The following is a 4,359-nucleotide window of genomic DNA, read 5'->3' as shown; positions in this document are numbered from 1 at the left end:
TTCTTGTTCTTTGTTTTTTCCGGCTTTCTCTTCTGGTTTTACATTTTCCTGAGTATGTTCTGTGGTTCTCTCCACAGTTGATTCATTTCGGATTCGTCTTGTTGGTACAGTCTCTGAATAAGTGGCCTTCCTGAGCACATTCGCTACAGATTTTCCTATCCTTGGTTGGGCATGTTTTTTTTGTATGCTCATAGGAATAGCAGGTCATGTTTGTGTTCCGTTCATATTCGATATTTCTGGCAGGAATGGAGAACCAAAAGAGTCGAAGCCCTGATTCTTTGATCTTGTTGGCCATGGCCGTGGTTCTGAATCGTACCTTGATGAACTTGGGTTTTTCCATTATGTAAACATCATCTATCTGGGCAAACGGTGCTGATTTGATGATTTCTGCTTTTATAGCTCGATGCGATTCTTTTAGTACTTCCTGGTCTATACCTTTCAGTACAAGGGTCATTTTCGCTCGTTTCTCGGGCGAGAGGACTGGGGAGAATTCTGAGGCAGTCAGAGTATTTCTTGTGCTGTCTTCAAATACGTTGTTTGTGCAGATTTCCGTATCCGTTATGGCAATGTATCCATCAAAGGTGTCTAGAAGTTTTACTACTTTAATGTCTTGCTGGCAGAGTATTTTCAGGAGCTCCGTCCTCTTGCCTGGGGACGGCCCTCCTCCGGTTTTGAATCTTACTTTTGGCATAATTACATATTGATTTATAAATTAATATACAACAGAATGAAAGCCTGCCTAATCGTTGAAAAGAGTGTTCTTGGATTACAGCACCCCCCCCCCCCCTGCACTCTTGATGTGCGTCTGGGAGGTCGAAAGGTGGATCACTAGAGCTATTTCAAGTATACCCTCTTGAGGGAACCTATCAGTGTCCCTATCCTGGAGTAGCAGGAGAGAGCCTATGTGTCCCTAGTTCCTGACCCCCCCCCCTCGAATTAGTCGGCAGAGTTCTCCACCTAACGAGGGCTCGTAGGCTATCCTGTGTACAGTGGCCCCCCAACAAACACACCGAAGTCAGGTTGGAAGTACCACTGCACCGCCCCCAGACGAATCACCTTCGGGAAGGTGAAGTCCAGGAACAGGAGGATGGAACAGTGTGAAGAGAAAGAGGTGAGGGAGAGAAAGAGCACTGAAAAGGCAGCCAAAGAGTTTAAATGTTTATCTAAGGATAAAAAAACAACACTCTTTGGAGCAGTGCAGGTGTGTATGTGTTGTGGTGTATGTGTATGTTTTTGGAGCTCCAAGGGGGGCACGACCAGGTATATAGGCCACTAGTCTACACTAGCTGGCCTGGATACTGTGGGTTAGAGCACGTGTGCTCTAGTGTCAGCAGAGTGGTAAAATCCACGCCAAGTGAATGACAATGATGCCAAGGAGACGAGTGCAATATCACGCAGAGTGGGTGACTCTAATGACAAGCCACGGAAAGCGGGTGACAATAATAACGTCACGCTAAGTGGGTCGCTCTTATGCCACAGAGCAGGTGTAAGAGACGTGTTCACTATGCGGCGGTCGAGAGCAGACTGTGTATTTTTTTTTTGAGATGTTATGTCTATGAAGGCTGCAGCGAAAGTCACGTGCTGTGTGCTTGGCTAATCCGCGCCCCAATCATGTACCTGCCAGCTACCGCCAGGTGTGGCAGGCAGAACAGAAGCTCGCTCTGTTTGACTTGTTTTTATTTATTTTTTTTTATAGCCTTTAACAAAATGAAAATGAAAACAAAAATGAGAACATAGTCCTGATTAGTGTGCGGTTGCGTATATGGGTGTAGGTGTTTGTGTTTCCGTGATTTTGAGTGTTCTGGGCCACCAGGTATGATTGGCGTGTGTGTTCGTGTGTCTGTCGATAATGTTAGTGTAGTGTGTGTCTTCTTGTTCGCTAAGTCTCTAACTCTAAGATAAGGTAGGCTTCAGCGTGAGCCTTGGAAAAAAAAGATACGCACACATACATAGGCATATACCTATATATATATATATATATATATATATATATATATATATATATATATATATATATATATATATATATATATATATATACATACATACACATATGTATGTATGTAGGACAAGGGTTAAATATAGAAAAGAAGGAAGGAAGAGTGAGATAGCTTAGGGGGCTTTACCCCTTTGCTGAGAATACTGTTGTGCATAGTGATTGAGATTGGTAAATGCCTTGTCCCCCAAAGATTTTTCTTTATCATAGCGTACCAAGGTTTTAGAGTGGAGATGCCTATTTCAACCATTGTAATCTTGTCAACTTATCAGAAAGATTATCATCATTATTAATTATATACATATATACACATATATGTATACGCGCACTCATACATACATATATGTGAATATGCACATACATACTTATACACATATACGCTCACATGCATACATATACATATACCTACATGTACACACACACTTTCATTTTTTTTCTTCCCCACCCTGGTGACACCGTAGCAAGGGTTGTAACAGATGGCAGGTGGTTCCTTCTCCCTCTCCTTGAATTCCCCCCAAGGACTATAACACAGGGGGAGTTAGAGAAGATACTCTTTTATTTATTTACTCTCTCAATCTCTTTTATTAAGTTCTCCCCATCCTACTCCCACCCCCCTGGGGAGAGGATTAGAGTGAGAATAGCTGCTTTTTGTTTCTTTTGTATCCTTTCCCGTTTTAGGTTGCTCTACTATTAAAGATCTCCGTTGTCGTCTGAAGCAGGATCAACCTCTGCTTCGGTGTCTTTGCATTAGGTGTTGGTTGCGTCTTGTATATAGTGGAGGAATGTTTGTGCCTCGTAGGGGTAGGCTGCGAGGCCACCAGTTACGGGATTGGTTTAGTAGTATTCTCTCAGTGTTTGTAGTAGTTGCTGGAAGAGAGGGTCTTCCATTGCCTCCAGTCTTCCCCAAGTTCTGTCAGCCAGTTCTTGGAGCCGTATGTTAATTGGCTTGATTCTGAAATAGTCGTGTAGGTATTCTGCTCGAGGAATGTTGGGGTATCTGACTCCCGCAGCTCAGATCAGTGCTCTATTTTGTACTACTTGGAGTTTCAGCATTCTACTTTTGGAGAGTGTGTTTAGTGGAATCGGTAGATATTCGAGCACTGGGCAGATAAGGGTTTTATAGAGTTGGATTTTTACTTTCTCGCTGCAGTTTGAATATCCTTTACATTTTGCTAGGGTAAGCTTTGCTTTTCTGACTCTTTGTTTAGCGTGTGTTATGGCTCCTCTGCTCGTTAACTGTAGTCCAAGGAGATGGGGTTTTGGGATGGAATGATTTCATTCCTGTCAATGACTAAGGGTGTTGGGTTGTTTCTGTTGACAGAGATGATTTGGAATTTGTTTGTGTTAGTTTTTATCTTCCATGCGAGTTCAAATCTGTTTATGGGTAGAAGAGCTCTCTTGGTGTGGAAGGCCATTATGTTTCTGGATTTTGAGGGGTGTGTAATGATTTGCGTTACATCATCTGCATAACAGATATAGTCAGAATTTGTATAATTGGTGAGGTATACATTATAAAGAGAGTTGGTGATATTGTAGAACCTTAGGGTACTCCACTCTTCAGTTTAAAAGATTCACCAATAATGTTCCCGTGCTTTATTTTGGCTCTTCGGTGATCTAAGAAGTTGCTCAGGAGTTTGCAGAAGGCGGTTAGTTGATTCGTAAGTAGCGAGCGATATTTTAAGCCTTCGTACCACACTTTATCAAATGCCTTAGAGATGTCTCATAGAATGACATTGCACCGATTGTTAGTTGCTGCTGCTTCTGCTATTTTTCCATAGGATATGGCTATGGTTATACCAGTGCCTCGTCCTTGTCTAAATCCATCTTGTCTCGGGTTTAGAACTTTTTCAAAAACTTTACCTGGGACTTCTAGAAAAGATATAGGTCTGTAGTTCTCTACTTTATAAGGAGATTTGTCTTGCTTTGGAATCAGTCTAATAGATGCCTCTTCGAATCTCTTGGGGCAGTATCCTGATGCCAATGAAGCATTAAAAATGGAAGCGAGTCTTTCTATCATTTTGGGTGGGAGATTTTGAAGATCTATTCCTTTAATGAGGCTTTCCCCTGGGGCTTTATTTTTCATCCTCTTTATTACCTCACCAATTTCTTGAGTTGATATTGGTTTTGTCAGGCTTTGAGTATCATTTAGCATATTAAAGTTTATGTTGTTATCTGGGGAGAGTTAGTGGGTATTGTTTGATATTTCTGTTAGGATCTCTTGCTCAGATATTCGGTCAAAATATAGATTCTCTTCAGGAGGTATCTGGACGGTTTTTCTCCAGAAATTTCTATGTATTTTCTCCTGGTCCAGTTCATCAAAGACTTTTTCGTTACGTGCGTTTAGTAGATATGTTTTTTGTATC

Source organism: Penaeus vannamei, chromosome 18 (genome assembly GCF_042767895.1).
Source record: "Penaeus vannamei isolate JL-2024 chromosome 18, ASM4276789v1, whole genome shotgun sequence".
Taxonomy (NCBI): Eukaryota; Metazoa; Arthropoda; class Malacostraca; order Decapoda; family Penaeidae; genus Penaeus; species Penaeus vannamei.
The sequence above is the reverse complement of the archived record's forward strand: the minus strand, read 5'-3'. Positions refer to the sequence as shown.